General features: G+C 43.8%; 1 long non-coding RNA gene across 2 annotated transcripts in view; it reads left to right on the forward strand.

Moving 5' to 3' along the window:
• The window catches only part of LOC144772115 (uncharacterized), a 179854-nt gene that overhangs the window by 117364 nt on the left and 49917 nt on the right, over positions 1-12573 (forward strand). For both annotated transcript variants that reach the window (XR_013599650.1, XR_013599651.1), the window contains one exon: positions 4694-4911. This is a non-coding gene — a long non-coding RNA (uncharacterized LOC144772115). The remainder of the gene's footprint in view (positions 1-4693; positions 4912-12573) is intronic.

Below are 12573 nucleotides of genomic sequence, written 5' to 3' on the forward strand. Positions count from 1 at the left end.
TCTCAATCAAGTCTCGAATAATGTGCGTCAGTACTTCTTCACCTTCTTGTGAGATCTTATATTGCGGCACCCGGGGTAACAAGGCACCCTCCTTGACACTAATATGCACTGGGGAAATAACCATCTGTCCTCCATCAGTATCTGAAGTGGCCCACAAAACACTCGGGAGTGAGGCTAATGCAACATCCTCTTTAACAAGACAAGATCTTTCAACCTTAGGGTAATTCTCATTCAAGATAACACGCACCCCTTCAGGGGCACAGCGTATTGTAGCTCTGAAATGTTTTAACATGTCAAGACCCACAATATTGTCTGGTGTGTTCGAAGACAACAAGAATGGACAAGGAGCGGTAAATTTATCAATGTGGAATGGAAGTGGTTGTGACAATGGGCTAAGGGAAGGTGTTCCATCGAACCCTATCGATGTAATTGTTGAGCCAGACAGGGGAGCCCTTGGAACCAATTATTTAGACAAGGCGCTACGAGTAGCTCCTGTATCAACCAGAAACCGATTAGTAGATCCCAAAACATGTGCTGTAATATATGGACCCCTCTGATCTACTGGAACTTCAACCGATTCCATACCCCATCCTAGGCAATCCTATGCATAAGCAGAATCTTGAAAATCAGATGACACACTGTCGGATATTTGATATTGGTTCCGCCTATCAAAAGTGTTGTACCCGTTTTGCCGACGTTCATTTGATTCGAACCTAGCACGATCATTCGTACTCCCTCTAGGGCCGGAATATCCAACGATTTCTTGGTTGGCCTCGGCCCCGTTGATTTTGCTGTGTGTGTAACACTGGACAGTCGGAAAGCCAGTGCCCAAACTGCTTACAGTACGCACACTGAACTGCAGACAAATGAGGACGAGATAAAGATGGAAAAAAAGATCCATGTCTACCTCTATCATTGCCTCTAGAAGGCGGGGCATAAACTTGAGCCATCATAACCTTCGTTTTTAAATCTTTAATCTTTTTGCCCTCGTTGCCTTTAGCCTCTAACTCCTGTCGCTCATAGTACTGAGCCATTGTTAAAAGAGAAGCTGGAGACGAAGTGGTCCATGAACTTTCACTAGCTTTCAAACATTTGGCTATTTCTGGTAAGACATTTGTAACATATTTATCGACAAACAGATGCCTACCCGTGTCATTTGTTAATGATTGACCACTAAAATCATGAAAAGCTTCCTCGAAGCATTTAAAGAAATCAGAAACTGATTCATCTATCTTCTGTTTACACAAGGCCAACATAGTCCAATCTATTTTTTTAGGAGGGATAACCAGTTTTAATTTAGCCAAAATGGCCCCTGGGAGATCTAAAATTAATTTACTCGGTTGACGTGCACGTTCCCTATCCCTGTCCGCTTGTTCTAAATCGTCCCAATCTGCCCCTAAATGTACCCGATCATCAACCTTACGAATAGTTCTCCACATATCAGGGGGTAATATTAATCCGAAAAATAAATCAATATCAGGTAGTGTCATAATACAAGAACTAATAGCGCCCTCTATTTCTTCGTCGAAAGCTGCTGGATTTTTCCGCGGATCGGGCAATGCTTTTTTAAGAGCCATGATATCCGCTCGATTCCAAGGAGTATAAACCCAATTATAAACAAAATAACCCTTTTCATCCACAGAATCTTTATTAGAATCTGTCCCTTCGCCTTTAGGAGGAATATACAAAGGTGCGGCTTCCCGCAAGGGATTTGCATGGGCTATCTGATCCGAAGATAGAGGCTTCCACTGCTCCAGTCGGAGACAAAAGCGTAGCTGGATCCGCTGCCTTTTTCTCCTCCTGCAGTCGTGTTGCCTCATCTCGTACTTTAACCAGACGCCAAATGAAATCAGATGCCTGTGAGAGGACAAAAACTGCATTACGCAAATTCTGATAATCATCTGCTATATCTTTAGGTTCCAAAACATTCAAATGTTTCCTAAACCGATCAATAACTTCTCCAGCCAAATGTTCCGTAAAATATAACTGTTCTTTTTCTGAACAAGCCTTAATTCCCGTTAAAATATCAGGGGCAGAAGCTCCATTAAGGCTAATTTTACGAGCAAGAGATCGTAGCTCAGCAGAACGAGTAATAGGAAGCAGGGAGCGAGTGTCCAGCGCTTTGTCCCGATCTTCAGAAGATTTTCTATTGTCCGCAGACGGGGCCGAAGGCATGGCATACGGTGGTGGAGAACGATCCAATAATGAAAAATCATCAAGTTGATTATTAAGGACAGGATAAAGAGGGTGCCGGACAGCAAATTGACCATTAATCTGCAAGTTACTCTCCCTTTCCTCCCTCTCTTTTTGCTCATGTATTTCCTTATCCTGTAGCTGTAAAGCTTTGACATGGGCAGCCTTCCGTTGCTCTTTATCAGCTAAGGCCTGCTCACGCTTCATTCGCTCACGTACCGCTTTCTCCCACATTCGCACACAATTGAACATATCTTGTCTAGACTTCCACTGAAATATACAGTGCTCCACATACTGAATCTTTCGTAAATCAAATGACCCATGCATTGGCCAACGTAACTCAGGATCCTTTTTAGTATATTTGTGCCATAACGTACTATACATTATGGGAGGAAGTCCAAATTTAACATTCATTTCCCTATTTGGTGTCCCCTCTGGGGGAGCCGGCTGTGCTTCATCTAATCTTAAACTGGTACCACTACAAAAGCAACACATCCTTTGAAGTGCGCTGAAAACAGGCATGCCGAAAATACCGCATAATATGCAATATTATAATCAAAGTAGCGCTTAAAGTACATACGTTGCGCCAGTTCAAACAAATATAAAGATTCCTCCTTACCTGCCTATGTGAATTGAAATGCACATATGTCCAAACAAAACATAGACCAAAATGTTAGCTAATGCGTACAAATACAAAAGCCACAGTAAGTGTCAGTAGACTACCTTACCAATCAAAAGCTTACCAATCCTCTTAACGTCCAGATTCCAACTGCCAAGTTCCCGAATCGACCAAACGGTCACTGCACGGCAAACCAACGAACAAGATCTCAGTTGGTCAGATCGGAAAGATAGGAAGAAACGCCGTAGATGCCAAGACTCGGGTCTCCTCCGGCAGTGATCATGTCCAAAGCGAGTTTCCAATCCTTCGTCTCGACCAATCCTTCGGGCATCCGAGTCACCGATGAGTCCCTATTCGGGCGCCAATTTGTTGCTTTGGGTGTCAGTAGGCCTAGGTATGCCGCTAATAACTCTCAATACCTTAGAATAGAAGATGGCACAGAAACTGGAATAAAACAATACAAGTTTATTAAGACCCCATGGGGTGGTGGCACACTCAAACAATACCCTTCGGCAATGCATGAAGTATCACACCGAACGGAAGGCACATGGTCCTTTTATACCCACACAGGGGTTCGAAAGATAGGCGGTACAAACACAGGACGATTTTATGTACATATTTGGGCATTTTTGATGCACATTCAACATGTGGGAGGAGTTAACGGTTTGACCAGTTTGGGGTAAACATCTCTCGACAGTGATTTATCAGGAACAGATGTGGTTTAATTGCGCATGCGTTTATTTCGACCATGAGCTAAATATAGTTTGTTACTAGGCAGATTATGCAGGCAACTAGCAGAGAGGTAGGACAGAGCACATAGTGAACAGGAGGCAATGTAAGTCATACAAAATGGAGGGAAGGAATACAAAATGGCTTCCGAAAACGGACAACATAACATTGAAAAATCGCGTAGCTTCAGCGAATGCTAATCTAATCGCTGCCAAATTACGACAAAGGGGTTATTTTGCCAAGTTGCTAGCAGGCTGTAATGGCAGGCCACATAAATGTTTTAAAGGGCTACTGAAGTGGGTGGGACAATATGTGCTGCAGGGCCACTAGCTGACTTAATTTACAGGTATATGGTATAGCCCTTTACTAGGGACTTATATGTAAATTAAATATGCCAATCTGGTGTAAGACAATCTTACCATGTTTTTCAGAGAGAGCACAAGCAGAAACCCCTAAGGAAAACAAAAAGACATTCAACAAAAATAGGTTGGTTGAAGGCAAAAAGGGTGGCTGTGACCCTCAAGAGAGGGCCATGTTTAACATGGGGTATACAGAAGCTCCAGAAAAGAAAGCTTTAAACAAAGCAATTGTTAGCAATGGTGTGTTGTGTGTTTGTGTGTGTATGCATGTGTGTGTGTGTGTGTGTGTGTGTGTGCGTGTGTGTGTGTGTGTGTGTGTGTGTGTATGCTTGTTTGTTGGAACCTATTTACAGAAGTTATACTTAGTACAAAGATTGCTCTGCAACAGAGCATAGGGCAATTGTTTTCAAGTTGAACTCATGCAATGAAGGAAGCACCTGAGTGGATTGCAAATGTGATCAGGTACACAGATTACTAAGTGTAGGTTGTGGCTGAAGAACAGAGACTACACTCATGGATCAAAGCAAACCTGAAACTAATTTAGTCATAAGCCATAGGCTGTTCAGAGGCCTTCCTTCTTAAAGTCAAGTGCTGAATGTAAATGGTTTAGTCAACATAATTATGAAAACATGATAGAGTCTAAATGTCTCTTTTGTTCAAGTAATTGCTCTCATTTGTACATGAATAAATTGAATCACATGAATGCTTGAATTGCATTTACACTGTCTGTGTGATCTGTAGAGCAATTCCAATGATAATAAATCCTCTGTGCATTACAACCTCATTTCTAAAGATGACCAAAAGATGCTGAAATCATTATACACAACAGAGTGGCCACAAGAGAGGACCAACAGCTCCATGGTGCCAGGATCTGCACCTAACAAGCCATAAGAGGATTACAGCAAACTATTTAAGGCTGAAGAAACCCACAGTCTGAAGGAGCCAGTGCAGATGATTGTCTCCTAGGGAAGTTTCAGTTCTCCTGTACAATTTCACAGCTGATCACTGAAGGTGAGAAAACAATTTCAACAGATTTTCAAGCATAGAAATATTTTAAAAGGACTGCTTTATTAAAAATGTCTATTTAATTGATGGTAGGGTGGAATTTCAAATGTTGCTATAGATCTACAATATATTAATTTGATATTCGGGTTCAGTCCAGGGGTGTGTTTTAGCTGACTGTTTCAGACACACAGGTGAAGCTGAGGCATTGGCTAATTTCACAGGTAGGGAATAAAAGCTGACTCTTTTTGCAATTGAATCAGAGGAGACCAAATACAGAATAACTTCACCAGCAATTATTATTCAACAGGGACGTATTCTAAATACCACAGGAAAAGTACAGTGCATGTATATCAAGTGTCCCAGAGGTAAAAAAAAATGAATTCTAATGGCAAAGAGAAAGAGCTAAAAACAAACCATAACTTCAACAGAGTAACACAGCTCCAAAAACGAACTGTATTTTAATAAATCCTACTTTTTGTCAACTGTGTTGTAAGAAGATTCAGAGTTAGACCTTGTGAAAAAATGTTTTATTTAAAATGTTGCTCTTCAAGCTTTCCTTGCGCAGAGGTTTTCTTCATACAGTGGCAAATTCACTTAGATTGTATTTCTCTGCCGACTGTACCTTTTTCGGACTTAAGTTGTAGTACACAGATGAAGGACATTAAGGGGTGAGGAGTTGGCCTTACAGCTAGGGTGGGCGACCTCGAATCCGGGGAATAGGGTTCGAGTCTCAGCAATGACACTGAACATCCTATGATTCTGGGCAAATCATTTAATCTCCCTGTGCCTAACAAAAATCAATGTGTCTGCATGTAACGCAACTGGTGCTATGTATAGCGCTATGATACCCAATACCTTCGGGTCAAGTTTGCGCTATATAAAAATCCATTAAGGGGCATTTTAATAAGGAGTTACAGCTCCCTTGGGCCATGCAGTGGGTCGCAAGAAAAACGTGACTCTTAAGTTAGATTTACCAAGCCATACAAGGCCATGCCAGGTGGCCTTGCATGGCTTAATAAATGCAACCTAAGAGTCGCATCTGCCTTGCATGGCTTGGTAAATCTAGAGTAACACAACAAATTGCAACTCGCTGCATTGTGTAACTCTGAGGCTTTCCGTGGGTGTTCCCACAGATCCACCTTGTATTTTGTCGTATTCCCAGATTTACCATTAGTGGTAGACCTGGGAATGCATCAAAATGCTACGTAAGAAGGAGAAATATCTTCATTTCTCCTTGTTACTTTCTCTTTCTATATCTGCTGCATTCTATTCTGCAGCATACATAGAAAGTGGAAAATGCCTCAGAGCATTGCCTGTATGCAGGAAGTTGTCCCTTCCTGCACAAAAACAATCCTGCTTGCAACACAGGCACCTTTGCACCATGTTGTAAGGGTGCCTTCGTTGGCGCTAGGCAGCACATTGGGAGCCAGTGCAGGGAAAAGACAGGAATGTGCCGTATCATGTTGAATACAGCGCATTCGTGCCCTCTCCCTATCATGCAGCGCAGCAAGGTAACTTGCTAAGCTGCGCTGTGGGATTTTTTCATAAATATGCCCCTTCGTGTTTTTTGTCCGTTAAATTCCCCGCAGTACCTTTTTTTGTTTATATCGACAAAATATTTACGCAACCTAAATCCTCAGAAAATATAGAGAGGTTTATCTACAAGCCCCTTTCAATATGGGAAAAAGCAACGTACTGGTGGCACAAGGGGCTTATACCTAAGCCCCACAATGTTTAAGCAAATGTGGCTAAGGGAACAAGTCAGGTCTAAACTGGGGTGGCATGGTGAGCAAAAAAATGATGGATTTAACCCAGATCTCTTGATTGAGGGTCAATGTTTTGATTGGTTCTGCATTCCGTCCATCAATTGTGTGTCTTTTGCTTTCTCGCCCTTAGTGCGCTGGGTATGCCCAGACGTGGGTCCCGGGCTCACTTTGCCACTGGACTCAAGGGGAAACATCCTTTACAACGCAACTTTTACCACGCAGTGCTTTTACATCACAACTTTTACAATGCAAACCATTACAACGCATTGCGCTGGGGGGTGCTCTAGGATAGGGAATAGATTTAATTTACTATCCAACACCTTCCCTACTGTCCACGGGGACTGGAGTTGGAATAGTAAATTAAACTATTCACTATCCAGCACCCCAAAGCGCTATGCGTTGTAATGGTATGCATTGTAAAAACCGCGTTGTAAAACCATGCGATGTAAAAGCATGCGTTGTAATGTCATATATCCGGACTCAAGCTATCCTGGCTGAAGAGGGGTGAAACCCCGAAACTGGTCCTAGGATGCTTGTTTCCAGTCCAGGGCGGACCTGGCTTGGCAGTTCGGGGTGGACTGTTCCCATGAGGCACAGGGACAAGACTGATTTGCATATAGCCAGGTCTAAACTGGGGTGGCATGATGAGCATAAGAATGATGGATTTAACCCAGATCTCTTGACTGGGGGTGAATGTTTTGATTGGTTCTGCTTTCCGTCCATCAATTGTGTGTCTTTTGCTTTCTCGCACTAAGGGAAAAAGTCAGCACACTTCAGGGAGCAGAGGCGGACAGATTTCCATCACTCCATGCTGCAGCAGAGGGCAGTGCCAGGTCCATTCATATAGGGCTCTGAGTTACTTTCTAGAGAGATTAGCCCACATAATCTGTTGCAGCAGTAGGTGTGTCTGAGGACTCAAACTAGCTAATCTGCAGAGCAGGCCATGCTCGCTGGAGCATCAGTCCATTACTGCACTGCACATTCACTGGGTCTCCCACTCCTAGTTTTCTGCAGCTGGGCTTTGATGGTGGTGAGAATGACTTAGGCACTGAGTGCATTCCTCCTTTTCATCAGGGCCGGACTGGGAACCAAAACCGGCCCTGGCAAAGTGTGTGTGTGTGGGGGGGGGGGGGGTTGGAGGTGCCGCCGAGCGCTTTACTAGGGCCGGTTTTCGGCCGATTTTGTTGCAGGGCCGATTTTGCAGCTATGCTGCAAAAACGGCCCTGTAACAAAATCGGCCCCCAGGGGCTCAAAACTGGCCCCCACCCTTGCGGCGCACCGGGGGATTGCCCGGTGCCCGCTATGGCCAGTCCGGTCCTGCTCCTCATGGCTCTAAGAAAACATTCCCTCATGTCTTTCATCCTGACACTGATACTGAATTCACACTGGTGAAACTTGAGGTGGGTCAGCAGTCACCAAGACTATTTACAACACCTGCACAGGTTCAGGTTTGTCCCATGTGTTCTCCGTTTAGATGCATCAGACGGCTCAAAGTTCGAGTGCATTGCCCCAGGCTGTTGCAAAGGCCCTCAGGTGATCACAACAACGACTACACAGCACTCATGTTTTCACAGCACTCACGTTTTCTACACCTCGCCATGTCCAAAGAGCATAACATCCAACACTACATACAACACTGCTCCACGTGTCTGCTGTGTAGTATCTGTGTGCAGGGAGAGGAGCTGCAACACAACCCCCTACCTTTTGAACCTATTGGGAACCCGGGCCCAACATGTGTGGCTTGTCCGTGCAGTTTCAAACCCTAAACAACAATTGTTTTCCTTGTCCCACTGTGTTTAAATAGTCTTCTTTTTCAAATCGATGTATGTTAGGACTTCGCTTCTTCTTGGCACGTCTGTTCCATCTGGCTTTAGTAGAGGCCACCATCTTAAGTCGAAACACAAGTCACCTGCCTATGCATGCAGTTGTTACACGTTTATCATTACATAAGTCTGCATTAGAGAGAAGAAAGGCTGTCACCTCCTATGCTCCAGTAGTATGGAATGATATTTTGGGCGAAATCCTGCCAATCCCTTCCAAAGGAGAGGGCACACGTCCCATTTCTGCAAACAACACCTGGGCCATATTAAATATACAGCGCACTTTCTCTGTTTGCGCTGCGTTGCACCTTTAAATAGGTGCTCCCTGTGAAAACAGGGAAAGTGGCACATTACAGTGAATGAGCTGCCCCCAGGGCAGCCGCGAACTTCAGCTGCCCTGTGGGCAGCGCATTGAAGAGAAATACAGAGTGGCTGCTTCAAAGCCCCTCTGTGTTTCACAGTGCAGTCCCCCTCGCAGGAGGGTCCAGTGAGTGGCTGCACCTGCCTGCAAGGTGATGTCTGGGTTGTCCAGGGACCCCCTGTCTCCCCTCCAGAGGGCTGCCTTTAGAAGGTGCACTGAAAGGAATGTTTGCGGATGTGCCCGCGTCTCTAATATGGTGTGGGTGCAGAGGCAAAGGGATTTCCTCATTTGCATGGGGGCATTGTATGGTATTTTGTTATGTTTTGTTGTTGACTTCAGTTTTGCCAAGAAATGCTGATGTATTTCCAGCCAAAAGCAGAACCATCTTGAAAGTTCCTGTGAAAAGCAACAATTTGCCACTGTCTTAGGTGCTGGAATAGCAGTGCTCCAGCTCTCCAAGGGTCGTATCGCATACAGTGAGCACTGGTTTGGGCTGACTCGTGCCTTAAGCAGTTGAAAGTCGGTGCAGCACTAAGGAGGTAAATAGTATCTTACAAGGCATTCACTGCTTCTGGCTGGAAATATATCAGTGTTTGTTTTAACATCTAAATTAAACAACTAAATATAACACAATAATGCACATAAAATTGCATAATACAACAATAACGACATGGCACATCAGAACAAAATAATCAAAACAGAATGCAACACAAAACACATTACTAGCTAAACCAAATGCCACACAGGAAATGTACAAAAACATTCATGGCGCATCACCAACTCCAGAATCATGTTTTCATAATATGTTGAGAAAAGGTGTTTAGAACAAGCACTGTTTTAATAGCACCAGTCAAAAATGTTTTGCAGTTTGCCACCATTTAGGGACTGGATCTTAACTTACTCTCCCAGTACTCACTATCGGGCATATTTACAAGGGCATTGTGCCACCGGAGAGTCACTTTTTGCAATACTCCTGTGGCGCTGTGCCCTGCTTCATATTAACAAGGCAACACTAAGCCACTTTGCATGGCATTCTGCAGCACACATAGAAGGAAAAACGTCATTGAGGATTGTTTTCATGCAGGAAGGTGTCCCTTCCTGCACAACAATCATCCCTGCAATGCAGGCACTTTTGCACCATGGTTCAAGGGTGCCTGCGCTGGGGCTAGGCTGCTTTTTTTGCACCGGCGCAGGAGTGAGTACAGAATGCGCCTTATTGTTGTAAATACGGCGTATTCCTCAATTAAGAAAATTACACAAATTGGCTCAGGAAAATGGCTTGTAAATATACCCATTTGTGTGATAGGGCCCAACATACATAAAACTAACATTATAACAGGTATCAAATCAGGAATCAGGAACATTTATTTAGCGCAAACATAACACCCGAAAGTCTCACGGCGCTTGGCAGAGGCTCAAAAGTATGGTTTAGGCAGAAGCTCGTTAGGAGTCAAATAAACAGATTGTTAACTCCTTACGAAAACAATGATGATCTGAGATGGCGTGCAAATGTAAGGGTAGTGTATTCCAGAGGGCAGGTGCAAGAAAAGAGAAAGATATCCCTCCCATTCTCGTGGCCCGAATTTGAATGAGTGTTAGAAGGAATTTACTGCTAGATCTTAGAGTCCTGCATGGGAGGTACCAGGTAAGTTTCTTTTTCCAGTATCGGTGCCCTTGTCATGTAAATTCTTGTGAGTTAGGCATAGAATATTAAAACGGGTCCGTTTCCTGATGGGGAGCCCGTGAAGAAGTCTTAAGCTGGGGGCTGAAGGGGCTCTTGGAGGTAAATTCAACACCAGTCTGGATCTGAGCGTAAAGTTATCAAGATCTGAGTATCATTGGCGTATGACACTACGTCAAAGCCGTAGGATCGGATCACCTTGGCCAGTGGAATTACGTAAAGATTAAAAAGCGTTGGGCTCCAAATAGAGCCTTGCGGCACTCTAATTGTTACTGGCTTGTTATTAGAGACAATGTTATCAATCTGGATAGCTGTAACTCGATCGGTTAGATAGCTCCTCCACCATTTGAGGGCAATCCCTTGGACACCAATCTCGCAGAGTCTTAGATCTAAAATACTGTGGGAGATGGTGTTGAAAGCAGCAGATAGGTCTAGCAGGACGAGAATAGATGATAGACCTCTGTCCAATGCTAGCCTGATGTTATCAGTGACTTCAACCAGCGCAGTTTCAGTGCTGTGAGCAGCCCTGGGATAGGCCCAAAAGACCATGCCTTTCCAGGTGAGCAACAAGCTGACTATTGACCAGTAACTGAAGCATCTTCCCAAAATATGAGAGGAGCCAGATAGGGCGATAATTTATTGGGAGATTGGGTTCTGAGGTGGGTTTTTTCAGGATAGGCCTCACTCTAGCGGCCTTCCATATCTTAGGAACCACTGCTTGCAATAATGAACAGTTAAACCGATTAGCGAGATGATACACAAGTACTGGTGCAATAATTGGAAGATAACGTGGTGGTATGGGGTCCACAGGTGAGCCTGATTTAATTTTTTCTACTGCTCAGAGCACGTCTTTGAGCTTACATGGAGAGAACTCCTCCAGAGTGGGAGGGGAACAGGTGGGAGAGGAAATATGACTCCTTGAGATGATTGTGGTCTCTTGGGGTGGAAAGGAGCTATGAATTGCATTTATTTTGTCATCAAAATATTCTGAGTGAGAATCCACCCAGTTTTCTGAGACGGATATAGGTATCTGTACTGGAGATGACGTAAACTCTTTTAAGATGTTATAACGCTCCTTGTTAGAATTTGCAGCCTTATATATCTGATTTAAAAGAAATAATTTTTTGGCTGATTTTATTTTCTACGAATAGCTCCGGTGAATACTTCTATATCTTTCACGATCCAACTTGTTTTTGTTTTTCCTCCATTTCCGTTCTGCTATCCTACAGGAGAGTTTTATTTCCTTCAGTTGTTCCACAAACCAGGGTGCAGTTCTATGTTCAAATTTAACTTTCGTGTGCGGGGCTATTTTATTGAGTGCAGATGTTATTGCTCCCTCAAGAGAGGTTGAAGCCAGGTCTTTGTTATCTGCTTGGCATTTAGGTGGAAGATTAAAATGGTTGAGAAGGAGGCGAGAGTCACTTTTCGCCACGATCTTCGCCTTTTAATTTTGTTTTTCGCCTCGCTTTTACTTTTATGGACTGGGATGGTAAATTTCAATAGATCATGCTCTGACAATATTAGCGGGAATGTAGGCTCCACCATGATACCCGTAGAGTTTGTAAAAATTAGGTCGAGTGTATGACCTGCACAGTGAGTGGGAATATCCACCAATTGTGAAAGTCTGAGTGAGCTCATATTCGTGAGGAGCTGATGCATGTCTGGGTCGGATAGGATCTCAGCCTGATGGTTAAAGTCTCCTATCAAAAGAAAAAAGTCAGAATCTGGCACATGTGGAGCGATGTTCTCCAACAGCTTATGTGAGAAATCCTTTTTCGGGCCGGGTCTATATACCAAGGCTCGTCTCCAGGTAGTCTGGGAGAGACTATCAATTCTAAAAATACATATTTCAAGTTGATCTGTGCTATTGTATTCTAAGTTAGAGACAGCCAAACCGGATGTTGTGGCGATTAACAAACCTCCTCCTCCTTTTCCCTTCCTATCTACCCTGGTTATTTTATATTGGGGTGGGAAGGTGATTTTCACATCTGTGGAGGAGTGTTCATGTAGCCAGGATTCTGTTATGAAACAAATGTCTGG

Source organism: Lissotriton helveticus, chromosome 8 (assembly GCF_964261635.1).
Source record: "Lissotriton helveticus chromosome 8, aLisHel1.1, whole genome shotgun sequence".
In the NCBI taxonomy this organism is placed as follows: Eukaryota; Metazoa; Chordata; class Amphibia; order Caudata; family Salamandridae; genus Lissotriton; species Lissotriton helveticus.